Raw genomic sequence first — 14346 nt, forward strand, 5'->3', positions numbered from 1 at the left:
AGGGGTACCTGAACATGCAAAGAAATGTTAAAAGTAAAATTACCTTAGAAATAGGTGCTCTTTATGATAAACTCAATAACTATAGCAGAATAAAGGGTGCTGCATATCATGCATCAAACAATAAGAGAGTCAAGGTAGTGGCCAGAAAATATAGATATCATACTAATCCATCTCCACTATTAAGATTACAGTAAAAATAGAAACATTTAGATATCCAAATATCATAATTGCACCAAAATTGCATGTATATGATAACTCCAATACAAACCCGCCAACAAAAAAAGGCCAAAAAATGTAAAGTTGAGTCCATTTGGGGTTATGTAAAAACTCCTTCCTAACAAAATGAAAATATGCAAACAGGATAACGGTGAACCACAAAGATCACCTTTTTTGAAGACTTTGATGTGAACCATTGGAATGATGGTGATTGGTACTGAGTTACTACATCATCACCAACAAGCTAATTAAAAAACAATAAAACCCACAAATTTCAACAACTGTCTTTCTGTAATCGTTAAAACGAGAGAAATTTCTTTACCATCTAGATCAGGATCGCTTTTCTTGGGTGAAGGCTTACTTTTCTAGAAAATAATCAATCCATAAGCAAGTTAGAATATTTATACAAAACTTACAAAGAACATTGCATATAACTTAGTAAAAATAAATAAATCACATACGTACAACTATTAATATATCCAAACCTTCCAATAATGGAGGTCCCAAATTCTCCAGTTCTTCATAGATAGGAAAGTTAGGTATCAATCCAGGTTTATGCTTATCAATGAATAAAGAACCATGTGCAATAGTCCATTCTACTTTATCGTAATTAACTTGAACAAACTTTCTCAGTGGGTGCTATGAAAGAATGAAGTTTAACATATGCTTCACCATTTACCTGCAGTAGCAAGAACATCCGGAGTAATTTCTTTTCCTGCTTGGAAGGTTTAGGTTAAGGTTAAGGTTAGGTTATAGGTTATAAGTTTAGGTTATAGGTTATAGGTTATAGGTTAAGGTTTAGGTCATAGGTTTTGGTTTAGGTAAAGGTTATAGGTTTAAGTTTAGGTTAAGGTTTAGGTTTAGGTTATAGGTTTAGGTTAAGGTTTAGGCTAAGGTTATAAGTTATAACTTTAGGGAATTGAGAATAGGTTAAGGTTTAGGTTCAAGGAATCGGGTTCGGGTTCCAGATCGGGTTTAGGTTTGGGTTTTCAAGTTTAGGTTTCGGTTTTTAAGTTTAGGAGTTAAGATTAGAATTAGGTTTAGGTTTAGGTTTAGGGATTTGAGAATACATTTAGGTTTTAGGTTTAGGTTTAGGTTTTAGGTTTAGGTTTAGGTTTAGGTTATAAGTGTAGGTTATAGGTTTAGGTTTAGGTTAGGTTATAGGTTAAGGTTTAGGGAATTGAGTTTGGGTTATAGGTTATAGGTTATACGTTATAGGTTAAGGTTTAGGTTTAGGTTATAGGTTTAGGTTTAGGTTAAGGTTTAGGTTTAGGTTATAGGTTATAAGTTATAGCTTTAGGGAATTGAGAATAGGTTAAGATTCAGGTTTAGGTTTAGGAAATCGGGTTCGGGTTTAGGATCAGGTTTAGGTTTGGGTTTTCAAGTTTAGGTTTAGCTTTAGGTTAGGGAGTTGAGATTAGGATTAGGTGTAGGGTTAAGTTTAGGGATTTGAGAATACATTTAGGATTTAGGTTTAGGTTTAGGTTTTAGTTTATAGGTTTAGGTTATAGGTTTAGGTTTTAGTTTTAGGTTAGGTTATAGGTTTAGGTTATAGGTTGCAGGTTACAGGTTTAGGTTATAAGTGTAGGTTATAGGTTTAGGTTTAGGTTTAGGTTAGGTTATAGGTTAAGGTTTAGGGAATTGAGAATAGGTGTAGGTTTAGGTTTAGGAAATCGGGTTCGGGTTCGGGTTTAGGTTATAGGTTTAGGTTATAAGTATAGGTTTTGGGATTTGAGAATAGGTTTAGGTTAAGGTTATAAGTTTAGGTTAAGGTTATAAGTATAGGTTTAGGTTATAGGTTAAGGTTTTAGGTTTAGGTTATAAGTATATTTTTTGGGATTTAAGAATAGGTATAGGTTAAGGCTGTAACTATAGGTTATAGGTTAAGGTTAAGGTTTAGGTTTAGGTTATAAGTATAGGTTTTGGGATTTGAGAATAGGTTTAGGTTAAGGTTATAAGTTTAGGTTATAGGTTAAGGTTTAGGTTTAGGTTATAGAGGTTTAGGTTTAGGTTATAGGTTATAGGTTAAGGTTTAGGTTAGGTTTTAAGTTTAGGTTAAGGTTATAGGTTTAGGTTATAAGTGTAGGTTATAGGTCTAGGTTTAGGTTATAGGTTATAGGTTATAGGTTAAGGTTTAGGGAATTGATTTTTGGTTATAGGTTAAGGTTATAGGTTAAGGTTTAGGTTATAGGTTAAGGTTTAGGTTTAGGTTTAGGTTTTGGTTATAGGTTTTGGGATTTGAGAATAGGTTTAGGTTAAGGTTATAAATTTAGGTTTAGGAAATCGGGTTCGAGTTCGGGATTGGGTTTAGGTTTAGGTTTAGGTTAGGGAGTTGAGATTAGGATTAGGTGTAGGTTTAGGTTTAGGAATTTGAGAATACGTTAAGATTTAGGTTTAGGAAATTGGATTTGGGTTTGAGATTGGGTTTACGTTTGGGTTTTAGGTTTAGGTTTAGGTTTAAGTTATAGGTTATAAGTGTAGGTTTAGGTTTAGGTTATAGGTTTAGGCTATAGGTTTTAGGTTTAGGTTATAAGTATAGGTTTAAGTTTAAATTTTATGTTTAGGTTAAGGTTATAGGTTTAGGTTATAGGTTTAGGTTTAGGTTATAGGTGTAGGTTATAGGTTTAGGTTTAGGTTAGGTTATAGGTTAAGGTTTAGGGAATTGAATCTAGGTTATAGGTTATAGGTTATACGTTATAGGTTATAGGTTAAGGTTTAGGTTTAGGTTTAGTTTATAGGTTTTGGGATTTGAGAATAGGTTTAGGTTATAAGTATAGGTTTAGGTTAATGTTGTAGGTTATAGGTTTAGGTTATAAGTTTATGTTAATGTTTAGGTTTAGGTTTAGGTTTAGGGATTTGAGAATACATTTACGTTTTAGGTTTAGGTTTAAGTTTTAAGTTTAGGTTAAGGTTACAGGTTTAGGTTTAGGTTTAGGTTATAAGTGGAAATCGGTTTTAGGTTTAAGTTTAGGTTTAGGATGAGAATAGGTTAAGGTTTAGGTTTACGAAATCAAGTTCAGGTTCAGGATCGGGTTTAGGTTTGGGTTTTCAAGTTTAGGATTAGGTTTAGGTTAGGGAGTTGAGATTAGGATTAGAAGTATTATCTAGTATTATCTACTATTGAACCTAGTATTATCTACTACATACTAGTAACATATAACCAATATTAGGGCACCATACCATAAGCTACAATTTCATGTCCCCCTAAGCAAGGTATCCTCCATTGATAACATATATATATATATATTATAAGTTCTTTATTTTCATTTACATTCACAAATACATTCATCATCCATCCAAGAAAATTGACACAAGTACAGTCACTCTATGGAAAGCAACTGATCATGAAACACCAATACAAGCATATGGATATCCGAGCAAAAACATATGAGAGCAAAAGAGAAGAAAGAAACCTTTGGTGATCTTGAATTAAAAGGGTAGCAGAGATCCGATGTAGGATAGACTACTTCACACACAATCTCCATCATCTCTTCAATTTCTCTTCTATGAGCTGAAATGAGAGCCTCTTCTTCCTACACAAGTGAAGCAAGAACACAATTCCAAACTTAAAAAAAGAAAAGAAAAACCATTGCATACAGAAAATGCCTTATGATAGCTAGCCATGCATCCTTCATGTATGCATGAATAAATTTGTATCCAACAGTAGACCAGCAGGGCTATCCACTAAAACAAAGTTGCAAGTACCCTCAAAGAAGTTAAATTGAATGATACTTCTGCTCTACTAGTTTTAATAACTGATTCTACATCTGATTGGATAATTATCAACTAGAGATATGTTGTAGGCATAGATTTCAAAAGATCCTAGCTTCATGTTCATCAATTAGCCCACAACGAGTACAGAACATAAATGGCAATGACATGTCAGAAGTTATATCAAGATTTTCTTTTTTGGGGTTCCAATATCAGCTTTTTTTTGTGGAAAACCAAGTGCTGCATTGGAAATATTCCACTTTTTCCTCATATTGGTTCCACAAGAAATTTCAAAGTGCTGAATTTCAACAATTACTCTCCAAAATCTACTAAAATTGTTATAGGCTTAATGCAAGAAGTGTTGTAAGAACACAAAATTCGCACCAATCAGATGATTCTAACTATTAGATCAATTGCCCACAAAATGGATGGTTGGTATCATTTATTGAAAACAGATCCCATCAACAATTTGATTCATCAATTTGTAGGGGTGTATAATGGATCACTTGCAGTTCTAAAGAAACAGTTTTATCAAACCTACCAAAAACAAACCAGATGGATTGCATCATCCAATTATTGTTGAATCTTCAATGGTAGCCAATGAAACATGTGCTGGTCATGATGGACAATCCTAACTGATAGATCGGACCATCCATGAAATGTATGCAATACTCTACCTTGGTCTCTTTGAGACTTTACCTACTCAGTTTCAGGCTTTTGACTTTCAAAAAGAGGAGAAAAACACACTAGAGTTGCAACATAAAGAATAAGCAGTGACCTGAAAGTTTTTTTTTTCTAGCTCTTTGAAAGTGGGTGATTGGGTGCATACACCCAAGTTGGCTATGCAAAAAAACTAGAATACATGAGTAAACACAACTTGTCTAGCAGACCCTTTTAGAGGAATCATATGGTCCTAATGTCACTACTTACTAAATTTTTAGCAGGTCATATGTTAACATAAGCAAAGAACAACTTTCATCAGATGCATGCATCTTAGGGATGAAGAACAAAATTCTATAGAAAAAAATAAATAAAAATAGATCTGCTGTGTGGTGGACAACAAATCAACAAATTGAGAAGAAAAAAAATCGAGAAGGAAGGTAATATGCATCATAAGCTCAAAACAAAAATAAAAAACAAAGCTCCAAACAATGAGATCTGAAAGGAAAACAAATCTATAATTTTCCACTGCAACATCAGAAAAGCTACTAATATGCCAAATCGCCTTCCATACTAACCAAACAGTACATCTTCTCTACTCCATTTCAGTAAAAAGACAATAGAACAAAATTGATAAGCATAATCCAAACATGAAATATATGAACAGATCTACCATAAAATCAAACCACTACAAGCACCAAAACCTAACCCTAGATTGTTCTGATCTATCAGATTCAACAAAATCTCCCAAAAATAGCAGAGAAAACGCAATCTAGAGATAGGGAAGCTCAAATATCATTAAGAAAAGATAACAAAACACAAGAGGTTAGATTTCTTACAAAAATTCAGTGAAAATGAGTAAGCCAAAGGTCTAGAAACTCCAGAGATCCGAGCTTTCATGCTGATTGAGCTCCAATTCGAGCAAAAGAAAAAATGGTAGATGTCTCCACAAAGGATATGGGAAAACTCAAATCCCGAGGATTCCGAGAAATAAGAGTTAGATGGTCTCCTTCCTTTGTGTTATTTTTATTATTATTCCTATTAATAAAAATATAAGTGGTACCATCCACCTTCAACAGAAAAATAAATGTATCCTTTTAGTTCCAAATGATATCCCATCCTGTGAAATCTGTATGAGGAATCTGATTAACTCATTTCCTGTTCATGCGACGCTGCATATAATTGTATAATTTTTGTGATATGGCCAGCTCAATCATTGGGTCAAATTTAATGTGCATTTGCCACTTGTAGGAAAGTTGTGACTGCAGGGATGTAAGTCGAGACTCGAGATAGAGAGAGAGAGAGAGAGAGAGAGAGAGAGAGAGAGAGAGAGAGAGAGGACATGGCTGCCACTCCCCTTCTCCAAACCTCTAACAACTAATAGGCAATAGTGAAGTTGATGGAAGTGGATCAAAAACCAGGATCAATCTAATTTACTATCTAGGATCAAAAACTGAAAATATAAAATAAGAAGGAAATCATGATATTTATAAACCAACGCTCCGATCCATCAAGTGGTAGTTGAAAACCAAGAAATGAAGAAATCAAACCCTAATAAAGACCAAATCAACAAAATAATAATAATAATAAACCTAAAAATTTAGAGATCGAAGATCCAAACAGATCTTACCACAAATTACACGGAAACATCACATCCAAGAAAGCAACCCAAGAGAAATGAAATCAAAGGTTCAGAGCTAAAATCAAAATACTAAAGCAATGAAAGAAAACCTGCATATTACATTTGACGAGATTGAGAGGTGTGATGGCCATGTGAGTAAGGCTGTAGCTCAGGATGCAACCGAAGGCGTAGGTGGCGTAGAAAGCCAGTTAATACATCTCGATCTTGCCAAGCTCGCTACGTGCTGGAACGATGAAGCCCTTAGAAACTCCATTTGAGGGAGATGGAGATGGAGATAGCGTGAAGCTACGGTTTCTGTGGAGGAATTTCTACAAATCTATGGCTTGGGATGAAGGAGATGAGTAGAGATAGGAAAGGAGGAGGGATTGGGCAGAGCTTACAAAGAAAGCCATGGAGAGAGAGAGAGAGAGAGAGAAACGGGGGGACATTTGGGCGCAGCTCTGTTTTGAGCGCGCGCCCAAATTTGGGCGTAGGGCCATGGACGGTCCTCTTAGGGCTCCGTGGGGCCCACCATGATGTATTTTCCTTATGCATTCTATCCATTAATTTTAATAAATTATTTTAGTTCATAATACCAAAAATAATATAGAATAAAGGTCTAAGGGGACCACACCATAGGAAGCACATGTGATTTAATCTCCATGTTTCCTACCGTGTGGTCCACTTTAGCCTTCTATCTAGTTGATTTTTAGTTTCATGCCCTATAATAATATTTCAAAATAGATGGACGGCTTAGATAGAATACATATATTTTTTTAGGCCATGTTTTAAAATAGTTTCATGCTCACCATTTTTTTGTGGGGCCCACTCAAATTTTTTTATCAAACTGATCTTATTGTTCTCCCTTAATATAGGTCTATGTGACTAAATCAATGGCTTGGATGGAAAATAAACTCTATGGTAGGCCAATGTCAGGTGGGATAGTGGGCCTCACAGCGTATATAGGTATTGGCCCCACCGTGGCCCATTCCATTGATAGTCATGGGGTCCATGGACACAATTAAAAACTTCCTATGATCCAATCATGTGGATTAGATACTGTCCCACTGTTCCACTATTTTTTGTGCTAGGGTCCACTGGAGCTTTGGATTTAACTCGTTCTTTGGATATTGCCCTAAATGATCTCTCCAAATGGATGGAAGGTGTGGATATAAAACATACATCATGGTGGGGCCCAAAAATGAGAGTATATAAATATCAGGTGGACCACACTACATGAAAACAATAGTGATTAGATATCCATCATTTAAATCCTCGTAAGGCCCACTGTACCATTTATTTCGCATCCAATCTATTTATTAGGTCATACAGGCCTAGATGAAGGGGAAAAACAAAAATCATCTCGATCCAAAACTTTTATGGCCCTCAAAATGTTTTAAATGGTTGCGCTCATTCAACACTGTTACCTGTAATGTGGTCCATTTCAGATTGGGATATGCTTCATTTTTTGTGTCATGCAATAAGATGATCTTTAAATAGATGGACAACATGGATTAAACACATACATCATGGTGTGGCCCACAGAGCACCAACCACCAGCCATTGGATGGTGTCAGGGGGAGTAGCCAATCTGTTCCCCGTATTTGTGGTGTGGTCCATTTAATCTTTGGATATGATTCATTTTTTGAATAATTCACTAAAATGATTTAGAAGAATGGATGAACGGTGTGGGCTGAACCCAAATTTATAAGTAAATTCAAAACTCACTATTGTTTGATGGGTGTCAAACATCAACCTAATCAGTTAGATGCACCATTCCATAATGGGCCTGGGGCTTAAAAATCAAGTCAATCTATGACTTATTTGGGCCACACCACATACAAAAGTTGAGAGGGGTTACCCTCCATTAAAATATTCATAATCATTTGTTTGGCTCACTGAGATGTGGTTCACAAATCCAGCCCATCCATTATGTGTGTCCCACTTGGATGAGGAGTCGGACCAAGTTTCATATGCATCAAAATTTCAGGTGGGCCCCACCAAGTGATTTTATATGTTTTAGGCATTTTTTCACATGATTTTAGATGGTATGGCCCACCTAAGTTCCTTATATGGCTGATTTTTGGGATATCTTATAATTTAAAGGGGGCCCATCAAATGCACCGTGTTGATGGTCGACACGCATCAAAATGGGACCCACACAACTCGACCACGTGGGAAGTTCCCATGAGCTCGACCGTATAGAACCCTTTCCTAAAGCATCCAACCCCACCCAACCCTAGCCCATACAGGCCCAGATGAAGGGGAAAAATATCAAATTGATCCAAAACTTTATATGGCCCCCAAAAGGTTTTTAATGGTCGACGCTCATTCAACACTGTTTCTTATAATGTGGTCCAGTTGAGCTTGGGATATACCTCATTTTCTCTCTCTCTCTCTCTCTCTCTCTCTCTCTCTCTCTCTCTCTGACCTCTCTCACTCTCGTGCCCTCTGTCTTTTTGTCTCTCGGTCCTCTCTCACTCTCACGCATCCTCTCTCTCTTGCACATCCTCTCTCTCTCAGTCTCTCTATCTCTCTCGGTTTTCTCTCTCTTGTGCATCCTCTCTCACTATGTCTCTCTCGATCCTCTCTTTCTCTCACGCATCCTCTCCCTTCTCTTTGTCTCTCTCGCATCCTCTCCCTCCTCTCTCTTAAAAATTCTCACCTTAAAAAATAAAGTTTTCTTTTTCTTTTTACTTTTTATATTGAAATAGATTTATGGGGAAAGAAAATAATAAAAAATTGAATTAAAAATGTTACAAAAAAATTATTTTAAACCAATAATTATTCTTCCTTTTAAATTATTATTTTTTTTACTCAAGTTAGAAGAAAACACGTGTTAACTAATGACACTTGTGCCCACATGACCTTATCTAAAGATAAGTTAGTTGAAGTAGAATCCCACTCTCCCCAAAATAGCAAGGAGAGGCAAATTGAACCAGATGCATGAGAGATTGATAATAGTAAAAGATCACTTGAGTTTTGGATTTACCAAAAATTTTTATCGGTAAAGTGTTCTATTTGTCAAATAAACATTATTATGGGCCTAAGGAAGGTATCAACGGTGGAAATCACCATTCCACACTGTTTCGTGTGGCATGGTCCACTTGAGTTTTGGATTTACCGAAAATTCAGGATCAACCCACATTGTTCATCCATTTTCCGAGATCATTTTAGAGAATTTTCCAAAAAATGATTCATATTCAAAGATTAATTAAATGGACCACACCACAAATAAGGGGAACAATTTGGCTACTCCCCCTAACACCATCCAATGGCTGGTGGTTAGTGCTCTGTGGGCCCCACCATGATGTATGTGTTTAATCCATGTCGTCCATCTATTTTCAAAGATCATATTACGGCATGAGACCAAAAATGAGGCATATCCTAATATGAAATGGACCACATTATAGGAAACAATGTTGAATGAGTATCAACTATTTAAAACATTTTGGGGGCTATAAAAGTTTTAGATCAAGATTATTTTTGTTTTTCCACTTCATCTAGGCCTGTATGACCAAATAAATAGATTGGATGTCAAATAAACAGTATAGTGGGCCCTATGAGGATTTTAATGATGGATAACCAATCATTATTGTTTTCATGTGGTGTGGTCCACCTGATATTTATATATCTCTCATTCCACCATGATGTATGTTTTATATCCATACCTTCCATCCACTTAGAGAGATCATTTTAGTGCAATATCCAAAGAACGAGTTAAATCCAAAGCTCCAGTGGACCCTAGTGCAGAAATAAGTGGGCCAGTGACGCCCACCATTAAAAACTTCTAAAGGCCACGAAAGTTTTATATCAAGATGATATTTTCTAAAGGCCACAAAAGTTTTATATCAATATGATATTTGTGTTTTCCTTTATTTCATGTATTTTTAACTTTTGAACAGGTTGGATTTCAAATAATCATTACGATGGGCCTTAAGATAGGTTCAACAGTGGGAATCACTCTCCTTGTTGTTATCTGTGGTGGGCTCCACTACAGATTTATATTTGCCTCGTTCTCTAGCTCATCACTTAAAATGATATCTCAAAATGGATGGATGGCGTGGATATAACAAATACATCATAGTGGGGCCCACAGAAAATGGATGGACTGAGGGTCATTCTCGTTCATCCGTACCTAAAAAAGGTATTTTCGTCTGAGAATATCCCAACCAACGAGAAAACTCTCTCGCACTTCTCTGTTCTCTCGCACCTTCTCTGTCTCTCTCATTGTCTCTCTCTTCCTCTCTCTGATCTCTCCACCCACCTCGAGCTCTCTCTCGCATCCTCTCCCTCCTCTCTCTCTCTCTGTATCTCTCTTCCTCTCTCTTTGAACTCTCTCGGGCGGACCGTTGCCGAACGCCCTACCCATGCCGTGAGGGGTAGGGATTTGGGGACCGTGAGGTATCTCTCTCTCTCTCTCTCTCTCAATCTCTCTCAATCTCAATACCAATTTAGGGATTTAGGATTTAGGGATTTGGGGATTTAGAGATTTGGGGATTTGGGGATTTGGGGATTTGGAGATTTGGGGATTGATAATTGGTGTTCTGAGATTACATTTCCACACTGTGTGGATCTTTTGGCACAAAAATCAGACAGTTCACATCATCAGGAGCCCACAGTGGATGAAACAAACAGCCTGTTGCATGCTTGCTTAGAGAATGTAGACCATCTTTCCCTAAGTGTCTCTTATGAAGGGCATACAAGCCATATAAACAAACGGGCCCACCATGAAGATCTGTACGTTAAGACAGAATATTGGCATCCATGAATTTCAATGGTGTAGTGTGCCTGATGAGTGGATGAGCCTGGTTTTTACACCAGGTGATCTTTCATTGTGGGCCCTGTCATTTACATGGATGGCATGTTCTGTGTAAGTGGGAATGGCGAGATTGCAAGCTAAGTTAACATACATTCGCTGTAGGTGATCAATTCTCTTCTTAACTTTCCCTATTTTCCTTAGATGTTGTTCTGGATAGAAAGAAATATTACTCAAAATCAAGATACAATAGAAAATTGAAGCAGATTTTAATACATTATGTCATATAAGAAGCTAAATGTTCCATCCAACCAATTCATTCATATAAGAAAACGAGCTATGCTATCCGTATGTTTAGTAGTGACAAAAAGAATCCAAAAATAAAAGAAATAAAACCCATCAATCCCATCCATCTGTTGTTAAAACCCTCCAAAATTGCACAATGCTGCTATCAAAACAACAGAAGTACAAGAACCAAGAGCATGTATGGCATGCAAATGCAGCGTGGATTCTGGATTGAGACCTCGTCTCAATTGATGTTCTTTATTACCATTCCCATTATATTCCGATGGTGTTGTGCATGAAAATTTTCTCAATAGCTGTTGATTCGTTTTTGCTATTTTGATCAAGTCACCCCTTGTATCACGGACTGTGTCAAGGCAGAGCTTGAAAAATTAGGTTAGAAGTACCGAGTTGCTTTGACGTATCCACCAGCACAATTAATTGATAAAATTCCCTTCTTTTCTCTCTTTCCTGATAACTTAATTGCACAGATTCATTAGGGTACATTGTCTTATTGATCCAATACTCTAAGAATGAAGCTACTTTTGTTTTGGTTATAGGATTGCCAAAGATCCTCGGTTCAAAAGGCTACCTTGCACTCATAAAGGAACCTATGCAGATGATTGTATTGTTGAGAGGGTTACTCAAGTATGATAAGACATCTGGTTATCGCTGCATATTTTATTTGCGTGATTAGAATTTGAATCTAGTAGTGCATTCCTTTAGAAATTTGGACTCCCTCACTCACATCATCATAAAGAATTAATGAACTATTCATTTGTGATTTTCTGAGAAATTTAACCGACTCATTTTATGGACAGAATAAGTGTTATCTAGTCGCTACATGTGATAAAGACTTGAAGTTGCATAGCATTTTTAGGAAATATTTTGAATATATTAAGATGGATTAGGAAAATGAAAGATTAGTTTGGCTAGTTCATGCCTATTAGTCCTAATACATTGGATGGGTAGCTAATTTAGGATTTAATTAAGCGGTGGTCCCTGAAAGGTGGGAACCACTTTTATGACCATGACGAAGCTATCCATTTCCTATGGACAACAATATGGGTGGCCTGGCCATTTGGACAAGCCCGTGTTTATATATTAAACATTGATGGAGCAGACCCGGATGTGCGTCGAAGCTATCCGGATGTTGAGCGGGGGTCCCTAGAAGGGGGGAACCGCTGTTTATGTTCGGGTAAGATAAGATGCATGATTTTCCTTTTCAACTGTTAGTCATAGAGTGACAGTACTTGTTTTAATTTTCTTGGATGGATGATGAATGTATTTGCGAAAGTAAATTAAAATAAAGAACTTATAATATAAACACACACACACACACAAACACATGTTATCAATGGAGGATACCTTGTTTAGGGGGACATGGAATTCTTGTAGCTTATGGTATGGTGCCCCAATATCGGTTGTATGTTACTAGTATGTAGTAGATAATACTAGGTTCAATAGTAGATAATACTAGAGAATACCTAAACCCGATCCGAACCTGATTCCCTAAACCTAAACTTAAACCTATAACCTTGTTCACTCCCCAAGTATAGGGTTGTGATGTAGTAATAAACTCAGTAAGACCGAGGTCGAATCCACAAGGACTGATACCTGTACGTTATCTAAAACCAAGTAGAACTAGAACTAGACTAAGATATGATCTAACCAAATAAAATTTTAAGGAATAATTGTGGAATAATTATTTAAAACTTTAAGGAATTCAGAGGAAAGAAACTAGGGATTCAGAGGATCCACTTGTAGAGATCAGGGAGATCTTATGCCTGCATCAAGGATTATGGAATTCAAACTGAACTTACTTGATTTGGTTTTCAAGAGATGAAAGGTATATGAATTAGAATGGATTCCATCATCTAACCATGCCCAGGAGACACTGCAAACAATAGGATTAAACTAATTACCAACCAATCAACAATGTATGAAGATCAGGAAGGTACTATCATCCTACCATGCCCATGGGACAATGATGAACAACAGGGCTTCCTGACTTCATAAATATAAAAAGAGGAAAGAAATATTCAAAGCCATTGCAAACCCATTGTAATTTCAGTCACAACAGACCATTAAAGACTAATAAAAATATTCCTTATAATAATCAACTAAATCAAATTAAGTTCAGAAATTTAATCTACTTGCATGGAATAAACTCTCCCATCTCGCTACAGGCTTCACCTCTTAGCCCTAGCTAAGAGGTTTAGCCACACATGACTGGGCTAACAAAAACAACAAAATAAAAAATAAAAAGGAAAAGAAAAGAATAAGAAGGAAAAAGAAAAAACCCACGCCACGCCCAGCCTTTCTTCAACCATCCAAAACTCCAACTCCTCCGCTGTTTCACGTCTCAGCCACGTCTAGCAGAAAATAAACACCTGCTGCTCCCCACGTGCAGCAACAACCACGTTCAGCAGCAGCCTCCCTTCTGCTCCCTTTCCCTCCCTGTTTCTCTTCCTTGAACCCAGACTGCCCCTCCTTTTCCTCCCCTGGTTCCTTTATAAAGATAGAAAGCTCCCATGCCAGCAGCTCTGTGGAGTCCCAAAGGGAATAGGATGCGGAATTCTTACGCAGCCGCAACATCCGCTGCACGTAACAGGTTATGTTTGAAGAGGCTTTTTGTCTCCAAGTGCAGGATCGGAGCCATTCGGGCTCCTTGGCTCTGGTCAGTCCGTATCTGGGATGATTTTGGATGGTCCGGATCGTCGGACCGATCCCCTCTGTTGACACAAAACAGGCCGCAGCGTTCGGGTTTCGGCCGCGCTGTAAACAGGGCCTGCGCGTGTCGTGCGCTGATGATAGGTGAAGCCCATATTTGGAATTTCCAGCGAAATCCACACCGTCCATCAGTTTCTCCTCGAAAATTCGGTCGGACGTGGTCCGTTTTGGATTGACGCTGAAGCGGCCCACCTGATTTTCCATATTGCCGTTCAACCTGCGTTTGAACGGTATTTTTCTGTGTATGCGAGCATAGGTTTTGAAAAACCTCATGTGTACGGTCGGTTTTACCTTTTGAAACAAATGGACGGCCCAGATTAGAGATATCTGCGATGATGGTGGCCCACCTGACTTCAACCGCAAC

At 37.2% G+C, this 14346-nt stretch overlaps 1 long non-coding RNA gene across 1 annotated transcript; it reads right to left on the bottom strand.

Annotated features, from left to right (window-relative positions):
* Positions 1 to 14: 14 nt before the first annotated feature.
* LOC131220535 (uncharacterized) lies at positions 15 to 938 on the bottom strand. Its single transcript, XR_009158670.1, has 4 exons — positions 896 to 938; positions 682 to 734; positions 539 to 581; positions 15 to 441 (listed from the first exon to the last, which is right to left on the bottom strand). It is a non-coding gene; the product is annotated as an uncharacterized LOC131220535 (long non-coding RNA).
* Positions 939 to 14346: the final 13408 nt, after the last annotated feature.

Source organism: Magnolia sinica, chromosome 12 (assembly GCF_029962835.1).
Source record: "Magnolia sinica isolate HGM2019 chromosome 12, MsV1, whole genome shotgun sequence".
Lineage (NCBI taxonomy): Eukaryota > Viridiplantae > Streptophyta > Magnoliopsida > Magnoliales > Magnoliaceae > Magnolia > Magnolia sinica.